Genomic DNA, 13087 nt, shown 5'->3' with positions numbered 1-13087 from the left:
GCACGAATTTAGTTTTGTTAAATCACAGAAACGTGATTTTGCGTTGATTATTTTTGATGCTGATCAATAGACAAATTTTCCAGGACTTCCTATTTTGGTAGGATTTTTAGAGTTCCATAAGTTTGCATTAGTTACAGATTGCTACAGACTGTTCTGTTTTTGACAGATTCTATTTTTCGTGTGTTGTTTGCTTATTTTGATGCATCTATGGCTAGTAAAATAGTTTATAAACCATAGAGAAGTTGGAATACAGTAGGTTTAACACCAAAATAAATAAATAATGAGTTCATTACAGTACCTTATGTGGTGGTTTTGTTTTCTTTCACTAACGGAGCTTATAAGATTTCCTGTTGAGTTTTGTGTTGTGAAGTTTTCAAGTTTTGGGTAGAGATTTGATGGACTATGGAATAAGGAGTGGCAAGAGCCTAAGCTTGGGGATGACCATGGCACCCCAAGATATTCAAGGATAGCCAAAAGCCTAAGCTTGGGGATGCCCCGAGAAGGCATCCCCTCTTTCATCTTCGTTCATTGGTAACTTTACTTGGAGCTATATTTTTATTCGCCACATGATATGTGTTTTGCTTGGAGCGTCGTGAATTATATTAGTATTTTCCTTTTAGTTTACCCCAATAATCCTTGCTGTACACACCTTTTGGGAGAAGCCCACTTTATTAGAATTTTGCTAGAATACTCTATGTGCTTCACTTATATCTTTTGAGCTTGATAGTTTTTGCTCTAGTGCTTCACTTATATTTTTTTAGAGCACGGCGGTGGATTAATTTTGAAGAAATTGCTAGTCTCTCATGCTTCACTTATATTATTTTGAGAGTCTTTTAGAACAGCATGGTATTTGCTATGGTTACAAATTTCGTCCTAGAATGATGAGCATCCAAGTTGGGTATAATAAAAACTATCATAGGAAGTGAATTGGATGCTATGATTAATTTGATGCTTGATGATTGTTTTGAGATATAAAGGTAGTAATGTTAGGGTCATGCTAGTGGGTAATTATAAAATTGAGAAATACTTTTGCTGAAGTTGGCAAGTCCCGTAGCATGCACGTATGATAAAAGTTGTGTGACAAATTTGTTGCATGAGGTGCTCTTTTGATTGTCTAACTTATGAGTGGCAGTCGGGGACGAGCGATGGTCTTTTCCTACCAATCTATCCCTTTTGGGGCATTCATAGTAGTACTTTGCTTCGAGGGCTAAGTAGACTTTTGCGATAAGTGTATGAGTTCTTTATGACTAATGTGAGTCCATGGATATACACACACTCACCCTTCCACTTTGCTAGCCTCTATTATTACCGCGCAACTTTCGCTGGTATCATGAACCCTTTATTTACCTTCCTCAAAAAAGCCACCATACCTACCTATCATGGCATTTCCATAGCCATTCCGAGATATATTGCCATGCAACTTTCCACCGTTCCGTTTATTATGACACGTCCCATCATTGTCATATTGCTCTTTGCATGATCATGTAGTTGACATCGTATTTGTGGCAAGGTCACTTTCATAATTTTCATACATGTCGCTCTTGATTCATTGCATATCCCGGTACACCGCCGGAGGCATTCATATAGAGTCATATCTTGCTCTAGCTTTGAGTTGTAATTCTTGAGTTGTAAATCAATAAAAGTGTGATGATCTTCATTATTAGAGCATTGTCTCAGTGAGGAAAGGATGATGAAGACTATGATTCCCCCACAAGTCGGGATAAGACTTCAGACTTTACAAAAAGAAAAAAAAGAGCAAAAAAAAGAGAAAGGCCAAAAAGAAAGAAAAAAATGAAAAATAAAAAATAAAATGAGAGAAAAAGAGAGAAGGGACAATGCTACTATCTCTTTTTCCACACTTGTGCTTCAAAGTAGCACCATGATCTTCATGATAGAGAGTCTCCTATGTTGTCACTTTCATATACTAAGTGGGAATTTTTCATTATAGAACTTGGCTTGTATATTCCAATGGTGGGCTTCCTCAAAAATTCCCTAGGTCTTCGTGAGCAAGCGAGTTGGATGCACACCCACTTAGTTTCTTTTGTTGAGCTTTCATATATTTATAGCTCTAGTCCATCCGTTGCATGGCAATACCTACTCACTCACATCGATATCTATTGATGGGCATCTCCATAGCCCGTTGATACGCCTAGTTGATGTGAGACTATCTTCTCCCTCTTTTTGTCCTTACAACCACCATCTTTTACCACCTTAGTGCTATGTCCATGGCTTACGCTCATGTATTGCGTAAGAGTTGAAAAAAGCTGAAGCGCGTTAAAAAGTATGAACTCGGCTCGTCATCGGGGTTGTGCATGATGGGAGTATTTTGTGTAATGAAAATGAAGCATGGCCTAAATATATGATTTTGTAGGGATAAGCTTTCTTTGGCTATGCTATTTTGATAGGACATGATTATTTGTTAGTATGCTTTGAAGCATTATTATTTTTATGTTTTATAAGCTTTTATCTTGAATCATTTGGATCTGAACATTCATGCCACAATAAAGAAAATTACATTGAGAAATATGCTAGGTAGCATTCCACATCAAAAATTCTGTTTTTATCATTTACCTACTCGAGGACAAGCAGGAATTAAGCTTGGGGATGCTTGATACGTCTCCAACGTATCTATAATTTTTTATTGTTCCATGCTATTATATTACCCCTTTTGGATGTTTATGGGCTTTATTTTACACATTTATATCATTTTTTGGACTAACCTACTAACCGGAGGCCCAGCCCGTATTGCTGTTTTTTGTCTATTTTAGTATTTCGAAGAAAAGGAATATCAAACAGAGTCCAAACAGAATGAAACCTTCGGGAGCGCGATTTTTGGAAGGAACGTGATCCAGAGGACTTGGAGTGCAAGTCAAGAAGCAGCCGAGGTGGCCACGAGACAGGAGGGCGCGCCCACCCCCTCTGGGCGCGCCCCCTTATCTCGTGGGCCCCTCGGGCGGCCACCGACGTACTTCTTCGTCCTATATAAGCCTACGTACCCCGAAAACATCCAGGGAGCCAAAGAAACACAATTTCCACCACCGTAACCTTCTGTATCCGCGAGATCCCATCTTGGAGCCTTCGCCGGCGCTCCGCCGGAGGGGGAATCAACCATGGAGGGCTTCTACATCAACACCATAGCCCCTCCGATGAGTTGTGAGTAGTTTACCATAGACCTTCAGGTCCATAGTTATTAGCTAGATGGCTTCTTCTCTCTTTTTGGATCTCAATACAATGTTCTCCCCCTCTCTTGTGGAGATCTATTCGATGTAAACTCTTCTTACGGTGTGTTTGTCGAGATCCGATGAATTGTGGGTTTATGATCAAGTTTATCTATGAGAAATATTTGAATCTCCTCTGAATTCTTTTATGTATGATTGAGTTATCTTTGCAAGTCTCTTCGAATTATCAGTTTGGTTTGGCCTACTAGATTGATCTTTCTTGCCATGGGAGAAGTGCTTAGCTTTGGGTTCAATCTTGCGGTGTCCTTTCCCAGTGACAGTAGGGGCAGCAAGGCATGTATTGTATTGTTGCCATCAAGGATAAAAAGATTGGGTTTATATCATATTGCATGAGTTTATCCCACTACATCATGTCATTTTGCTTAATGTGTTACTATGTTCTTTATGAACTTAATACTCTAGATGCAGGCAGGAGTCGGTCGATGTGTGGAGTAATAGTAGTAGATGCAGGCAGGAGTCGGTCAACTTGTTGCAGACGTGATGCCTATATACATGATCATGCCTAGATAATGTCATAATTATTCGCTTTTCTATCAATTGCTCGACAGTAATTTGTTCACCCACCGTAATACTTATGCTATCTTGAGATAGTGAAACCTATGGTCCCCGGGTCTATCTTTTATCATATAAGCTTTCAATCTACTTTTATTTGCATCTTTACTTTTTGCATCGATATTATAAAATACCAAAAATATATTTATCTTATCATATTATCTCTATCAGATCTCACTTTCGCAAGTGGCCGTGAAGGGATTGACAACCCCTTTATTACGTTGGTTGCGAGTTCTTTGTTTGTTTGTGTAGGTGCGTGGGACTTTTGAGGAGCCTCCTACTGGATTGATACCTTGGTTCTCAAAAACTGAGGGAAATACTTGCGCTACTATTGTTGCATCACCCTTTCCTCTTCAAGGAAAACCAATGCAAGCTCAAGACGTAGCAGTCATCACCTTCTCAAATAAGCGCCAGAACCTAAGAGCACTATTGTCATCCTCATGCATTGCGTGTAGCTAATGATGGATGCATCATGACTAGATTTTTTCTACCATAAATTACAATGTTTAGTCGCTGCTTGAACTTTGGAGGTGCTCTACATTTATGTTTGTGGTCTCGAAAAGGGCTAGCGAGATACCACTATTGTCATATTATATCATGGTTGTTTTGACAACGTGTTGTTGTTTGAGATATTTTATTATTGCTCGCTAGCTGATTATGTCATTGATATGAGTTAATATAATTTTTAAGAGTTATTGTCGACATGGTTAGTTATAATCTTGGCTTAAAACCTGAGTGATACTTAAGCTTATTTATGTAAACAAGAGCAAATGAGTTCGTAAAAGTTTTTCCTTTTCACTTTCAGTTTATCAACTGAATTGCTTGAGGACAAGCAAAGGTTTAAGCTTGGGGGAGTTGATACATCTCCGTCGTATCTACTTTTCCTACCGCTTTTCCTCTTGTTTTGGACTCTAATTTTCATGATTTGAATGAAACTAACCCGGACTAACGCTGTTTTCAGCAAAACTACCATGGTGTTGTTTTTGTGCAGAAATAAAAGTTCTCGGATTGGAACGAAACTTTGCGAGGAATTTTTATACAAATAAAGATAATTTCTGGAGCCAAGAAGCACCGGAGGGGGGCACCTGGGTGGGCACAACCCTCCAGGGCGCGCCCCCTCCAGGCGCGCCCAGGTGGGTTGTCCTCACCTGGTGGCCCCGCAGACCCTGAAACCGACGCTATAATATCACATATTTCCAGAAAAATAAGGAGAGGAAGAATTATCGCATTTCATGAGGCGGATCTGCCGCCACCTGATACGTCTCCAACGTATCTATAATTTTTGATTGTTCCATGCTATTATATTATCCATCTTGGATGTTTTATATGCATTTATATGCTATTTTATATGTTTTTTGGGACTAACCTATTAACCTAGAGCCCAGTGCCAGTTTCTGTTTTTTCCTTGTTTTTGAGTTCTACAGAAAAGGAATACCAAACGGAGTCCAATTGACATGCCAATTTACGGAGATTTTTTGTGGACCAGAAGAAGCCCCCGAAGCAAAAGAGTTGGGCCAGAAGAGTCCCGAGCCAACCACGAGGGTGCAGGGCATGCCCTACCCCCCTGGACGCGCCCCCTACCTCGTGGCTGACTCGGAGACCCCCCCTGACGTGAAACCGACGCCAAAAAATCCTATAAATACAGAAACCCTCAAAAAGAAACCTAGATCGGGAGTTCCGCCGCCGCAGCCTCTATAGCCACCAAAAACCAACCGGGACCCTGTTCTGGCACCCTGCCAGAGGGGGGATCCATCACCTATGGCCATCTTCATCATCCGCCGCTCTCCATGACGAGGAGGAAGTAGTTCTCCCTTGAGGCTGAGGGTATGTACCAGTAGCTATGTGTTTGATCTCTCTCCCTCGTGTTCTTGATATGGCACGATCTTGATGTACCGCGAGCTTTGCTATTATAGTTGGATCTTATTATGTTTTCCCCCTCTACCTCTTGTAATGGATTGAGTTTCCCCTTTGAAGTTATCTTATCGGATTGAGTCTTTAAGGATTTGAGAACACTTGATGTATGTCTTGCATGTGCTTATCTGTGGTGACAATGGGATATTCACGTGATCTATTTGATGTATGTTTTGGTGATCAACTTGCGGGGGTTCAGTGACCTTGTGAACTTATGCATAGGGGTTGGCACACGTTTTCGTCTTGACTCTTCGGTAGAAACTTTGGGGAACTCTATGAAGTTCTTTGTGTTGGTTTGAATAGATGAATCTGAGACTGTGTGATGCATATCTTATAATCATACCCACGGATACTTGAGGTGACATTGGAGTATCTAGGTAACATTAGGGTTTTGGTTTATGTGTGTCTTAAGGTGTTATTTTACTACGAACTCAAGGGTTGTTTGTGACACTTATAGGAATAGCCCAATGGATTGATCGGAAAGAATAACTTTGAGGTGGTTTCGTACCCTACAATAATCTCTTCGTTTGTTCTTCGCTATTAGTGACTTTGGAGTGACTCTTTGTTGCATGTTGAGGGATTGTTATATGATCTAGTTATGTTATCATTGTTGAGAGAACTTGCACTAGTGAAAGTATGAACCCTAGGCCTTATTTCGAATCATTGCAATACCGTTTTCGCTCACTTTTACCACTTGCTACCTTGCTGTTTTTATAATTTCATATTACAAAAACCTATATCTACCATCCATATTGCACTTTTATCACCATCTCTTTGCCGAACTAGTGCACCTATACAATTTACCATTGTATCGGGTGTGTTGGGGACACAAGAGACTCTTTGTTATTTGGTTGCAGGGTTATTTGAGAGAGACCATCTTCATCCTACGCCTCCCACGGATTGATAAACCTTAGGTCATCCACTTGAGGGAAATTTGCTACTGTCCTACAAACCTCTGCACTTGGAGGCCCAACAATATCTACAAGAAGAAGGTTGCATAGTAGACATCACCACCTCCTGTTCTTCATCGGAAGGCCAGATCTGGAGTCTGTTTGGGGCTCCAGAGAGGGGGATCTTCGACCTTTGTCATCTCCTGCCCTTCTCTATCGCCAATTCCATGATGCTCCCCACCGGGAGTGAGTAATTCCTTCGTAGGCTCACTGGTCGGTGAGGAGTTGGATGAGATTCATCATGTAATCGAGTTAGTTTTGTTAGGGCTTGATCCCTAGTATCCATTATGTTCTGAGATTGATGTTGCTATGACTTTGCCATGCTTAATGCTTGTCACTTTGGGCCCGGGGGCCATGATTTCAGATCTGAACCGTTTATATTATCACCATTATGTCTATGTTCTAGATCTAGTCTTGCAAGTTATAGTCACCTACTACGTGTTATGATCCGGCAACCCCGGAGTGACAATAGTCGGGACACTTCCCGGTGATGAATGTCATTTGAGGAGTTCATGTATTCACCCTGTGTTAATACTTTCTTCCGGTTCTCTATTAAAAGGAGGCCTTAATATCCCTTAGTTTCCAATAGGACCCCGCTACCACGGGATGGTAGGACAAAAGATGGCATGCAAGTTCTTTCCATAAGCACGTATGACTATTTACGGAATACATGCCGACATTATATTTATGACCTGGAGCTAGTGTTGTATTGTCGTGGGGGAACCATGGCCACCTATGGGGCTGAGAGACCCTTTCTAGTTCTACGGGGGGATGGCATGTTGCACAAAGAGCGGAGGAGCGTGAGGCAGCACGGCAGAGATCACACGGGCAGTTTTTACCCAGGTTCGGGCCGCCGTGAGGCATAAAACCCTACTCCTACTTTGGTGGATTGATGGTGGATGGTGGTGGAAAATGTAGTGCCCTCTGCCCGGCAGGGTTGCCTTGGGACGAGAACGGCTACGGGCGTATGGGTGTACAAGGATTCGAATCCTTTCTATGGTTGCCATGGGCCTCCTTTTATAGATCAAGGGGTCACCAAAGTGGCAAATCAGTCATTATGCATTGATTAGATAGCGAACAGTGCTATCATACCTAACTCTGCAGGCTGACATAGCGCATTAAATGTGCCACTGAATGTCACATCACAGCTTGCCCGGCAGGCCCTGTCGGGCTGATTCGCCAGCTTGGTACCTGCTCGCTCAACAGGTCGTAGGACGGGTGATGCTTGTAGGTATTTTCTATAGAAGATGGCTACCATGTGGCATATAGCAGTCACCTAGTCACCTTGGAGCTTGACACCGCACTAATAGACGACGTACATCGTGATGAGGTGGTGCGGTGGAGTGGTTGGTCTCCGCTAGTCCCGATAGGCCTGCCGGGACGATTCGGGGGAGGTTCACTTCTGGGGATAACCTTGCTTCCGCCAGGTTCGCCTACCCGGTAGGGGAGGTTTTTCCCTTAGTAGTGTCTTGCCCCTCTGGCTAGTCTTGGTCTTCTTGATTTGTGCTTGGTTCCTTCAAGGGGATCAATTCATCTTGCTTGAGTTGATCATGGTGTTGTGAACTTGCCCTTGTTGGAAATATGCCCTAGAGGCAAAAATAAAATGGTTATTATTTTATTTCCTTATTCATGATAATTGTCTATTGTTCATGCTATAATTGTATTAACTGGAAACCGTAATACATGTGTGAATACATAGACCACAATATGTCCCTAATGAGCCTCTAGTTGACTAGCTCGTTGATCAATAGATGGTCATGGTTTCCTAACCATGGATATTAGATGTCATTGATAACGGGATCACATCATTAGGAGACTGATGTGATGGACAAGACCCAATCCTAAGCATAGCACAAGATCGTGTAGTTCGTTTGCTAAAAGCTTTTCTAATGTCAAGTATCATTTCCTTGGACCATGAGATTGTGCAACTCCAAGATACCGTAGGAATACTTTGGGTGTACCAAACGCCACAACGTAACTGGGTGGCTATAAAGGTACACTACAGGCATCTCCGAAAGTGTCTGTTGGGTTGGCACGAATCGAGGCTTGGATTTGTCACTCCGTATGACGGAGAGGTATCTCTGGGCCCACTCGGTAATGCATCATGATAACGAGCTCAATGTGACTAAGTAATTAGTCAATGGATCATGCATTACGAAACGAGTAAAGTGACTTGCCGGTAACGAGATTGAATGAGGTATTGGGATAACACGATCGAATCTCGGGCAAGTAACGTACCGATTGACAAAGGGAATTGTATACGGGATTGCTTGAATCCTTGACATCATGGTTCATCCGATGAGATCATCGTGGAACATGTGGGAGCCAACATGGGTATCCAGATCCCGCTGTTGGTTATTGGCCAGAGAGCTGTCTCAGTCATGTCTGCATGATTCCCGAACCCGTAGGGTCTACACACTTAAGGTTCGGTGGCGCCAGAGTTGTTATGGGAATTAGTGTGCAGTTACCGAATGTTGTTCGAACTCCCGGATGAGATCCTGGACGTCATGAGGAGTTCCATAATGGTCCGGAGGTAAAGATTTATATATGGGAAGTCCTATTTTGGCCACCGGAAAATTTTCGGGATTTTTCGGTATTATACCGGGAAGGTTCTAGAAGGTTCCAGAGTGGAGCCCACCTGCATGGGGGACCCACATGAACGTGGGTAGTCGGTGCAAGGCCCCACACCCCTAGTCAAGGCGCACCAAGATCCCCCCTTAGAAGGAATAAGATCATATCCCGAAGGGATAAGATCAAGATCCCTAAAAAAGGGGGATAACAATCGGTGGGGAAGGGAAATGATGGGATTTCTTTTCCCCACCTTTGCCAACGCCCCAATGGACTTGGAGGGAAAGAAACCAGCCCCCTCCACCCCTATATATAGTGGGGAGGTGCATGGGAGCCGCACCCCTTGCCCCTGGCGCAGACCTCCCCCTCTCCAACTCCACCTCCTCCTCAGTAGTGCTTGGCGAAGCCCTGCCGGAGAACTGCAAGCTCCACCACCACGCCGTCGTGCTGCCGAAGCTCTCCCTCAACTTCTCCTCTCCCTTGCTGGATCAAGAAGGAGGAGACATCCCCGGCTGTACGTGTGTTGAATACGGAGGCGCCGTCCGTTCGGCGTTAGATCGGATCTTCCGCGATTTGAATAGCCGCGAGTACGACTCCCTCATCCGCGTTCTTGTAATGCTTCCGCATCACGATCTTCAAGGGTATGAAGATACACTTATCCTCTCCCTCTCTTGTTGCTAGAATCTCCATAGATTGATCTTGGTGATGCGTAGAAAATTTTGAATTATTGCTACGTTCCCCAACAGTGGTATCAGAGCTAGGTCTATTGCGTAGATTCTATGCACGAGTAGAACACAAGTAGTTGTGGGTGTTGGTGTGTTCAATTTGCTTACCGTTACTAGTCCTATCTTGTTTCGGCGGTATTGTGGGATGAAGCGGCCCGGACCGACCTTACACGTACGCTTACGTGAGACAGGTTCCACCGACTGACATGCACTTGTTGCATAAAGGTGGCTAGCGGGTGCCAGTCTCTCCCACTTTAGTCGGATCGGATTCGATGAAAAGGGTCCTTATGAAGGGTAAATAGCAATTGGCAATATCACTATTGTGGCTTTTGCGTAGGTAAGAAGCGTTCTTGCTAGAAACCCATAGCAACCACGTAAAACATGCAGCAACGATTAGAGGACGTCTAACTTGTTTTTGCAGGGTATGCTATGTGATGTGATATGGCCAAAAGAATGTGATGAATGATATGTGATGTATGAGATTGATCATGTTCTTGTAATAGGAATCACGACTTGCATGTCGATGAGTATGACAACCGGCAGGAGCCATAGGAGTTGTCTTAATTTATTGTATGACTTGCGTGTCAATCAGAACGCCATGTAATTACTTTACTTTATTGCTAACCGTTAGCCATAGTAGTAGAAGTAAAAGTTGGCGAGACAACTTCATGAAGACACGATGATGGAGATCATGGTGTGATGCCGGTGACGAAGGTGATCATGCCGCGCCTCAAAGATGGAGATCAAAGGCGCAAGATGATATTGTCCATATCATGTCACTCTAGCTATGATTTGCATGTGATGTTTGTCATGTTTACATCTTATTTGCTTAGAACGACGGTAGCATAAATAAGATGATCCCTCATAAAATTTCAAGAAAGTGTTCCCCCTAACTGTGCACCGTTGCGGAAGTTCGTTGTTTCGAAGCACCCTGTAATGATCGGGTGTGACAGATTCTAACATTCGCATACAACGGGTGTAAGCCAGATTTACACATGCAAAACACTTAGATTGACTTGACGAGCCTAGCATGTACAGACATGGCCTCGGAACACAAGAGACCGAAAGGTCGAACATGAGTCGTATAGTGGATACGATCAACATGAAGATGTTCACCGATGATGACTAGTCCGTCTCATGTGATGATCGGACACGGCCTAGTTGACTTGGATCATGTATCACTTAGATGACTAGAGGGATGTCTATCTGAGTGGGAGTTCATTAAATAATTTGATTAGATGAACTTAATTATCATGAACATAGTCAAAAGGTCTTTGCGAATTATGTCGTAACTTGCGCTTTAGTTCTACTATTTTAGATATGTTCCTAGAGAAAATTTAGTTGAAAGTTGATAGTAGCAATTATGCGGACTAGGTCCGTAAACTAAGGATTGTCCTCATTGCTACGCAAAAGGCTTATGTCCTTAATGCACCGCTCGGTGTGCTGAACCTCGAACATCGTCTGTGGATGTTGCAAACATCTCACATACACGTTTTGATGACTACATGATAGTTCAGTAATGTTAAACGGTTTAGAATTGAGGCGCCGAAGATGATTTTGAAACGTCGCAGAACATATGAGATGTTCCAAAGACTGAAATTGGGATTTCAGACTAGTGCCCACGTCAAGAGGTATGAGACCCCTGACAAGTTTCTTAAGCCTGCAAACTAACAGAGAAAATCTCAATCGTTGAGCATGTGCTCAGATTGTCTGAGTACTACAATCGCTTGAATCAAGTGGGAGTTAATCTTCCAGATGAGGCAGTGATAGTTCTCCATAGTCACTGCCACCAAGCTATTAGAGCTTCGTGATGAACTATAACATATCAGGGATAGACATGATGATCCTTGAGCAATTCGTGATGTTTGACACCGCGAAAGTAGAAATCAAGAAGGAGCATCAATTGTTGATGGTTAGTGAAACCACTAGTTTCAAGAAGGGCAAGGGAAAGAAGGGATACTTCATGAAACGGCAAATCAGTTGCTGCTCTAGTGAAGAAACCCAAAGTTTGAACCCAAACCCGAGACTAAGTGCTTCTGTAATGAGGGGAACGACCACTGAAGCAGAACTACCCTAGATACTTGGTTGATGAGAAGGCTGGCAAGGTCGACAGAAGTATATTGGATATACATTATATTAATGTGTACTTTACTAGTACTCCTAGTAGCACCAGGGTAATAGATACCGGTTCGGTTGCTAAGTGTTAGTAACTCGAAATAAAAGGCTACGGAATAAACAGAGCTGAAGGTGAGATGACGATATGTGTTGGAAGTGTTTCCAAGGTTGATGTGATCAAGTATCGCATGCTCCCTCTACCATTGAGATTGGTGTTAAACCTAAATAGTTGTTATTTGGTGTTTGCGTTGAGCATAGACATGATTGGATTATGTTTATCGCAATACAGTTGTTCATTTAAGGAGAATAATGGTTACTCTGTTTATTTCAATAATTCCTTCAATGGTCTTGCACCTAAAATGAATGGTTTATTGAATCTCGATCGTAGTGATACACATGTTCATGCCAAAAGATATAAGATATTAGTGATAGTACCACCTAGTTGTGGCACTGCCATTTGAGTCATATTGGTATAAAACGCATGAAGAAGCTCCATGTTGATGGATCTTTTGGACTTACTCGTTTTTTTTTGAAAAGTTTGAGACATGCGAACCATGTCTATTAGTATGTACGCATGAAGAAACTCCATGCAGATGGATCATTTGGACTCACTTGATTTGAATCACTTGAGACATGCAAATCATACCACATGGGCAAGATGACTGAAAAGCCCCGTTTTCAGTAAGATGGAACAAGAAAGCAACTTGTTGGAAGTAATACATTTTGATGTGTGTAGTCCAATGAGTGCTGAGGCACGCAGTGGATATCGTTATGTTCTTACTTCACAGATGATTTGAGTAGATGCTGAGTATATTTACTTGATGAAACACAAGTCTGAATTATTGAAAGGTTCAAGTAATTTCAGAGTGAAGTTGAAGATCGTCATGACAAGAGGATAAAATGTCTATGATATGATCATATAGATGAGTATCTGAGTTATGAGTTTGGTATACAATTAAGACATTGTGGAAATTGTTTCACAACTAATACCGCCTGAAACACCATAATGTGATGATGTGACCAAACA

The sequence above is a fragment of the Triticum dicoccoides genome, chromosome 4B (assembly GCF_002162155.2).
Source record: "Triticum dicoccoides isolate Atlit2015 ecotype Zavitan chromosome 4B, WEW_v2.0, whole genome shotgun sequence".
NCBI classification, from domain to species: domain Eukaryota; kingdom Viridiplantae; phylum Streptophyta; class Magnoliopsida; order Poales; family Poaceae; genus Triticum; species Triticum dicoccoides.
Note: the sequence above shows the minus strand (reverse complement) of the source record.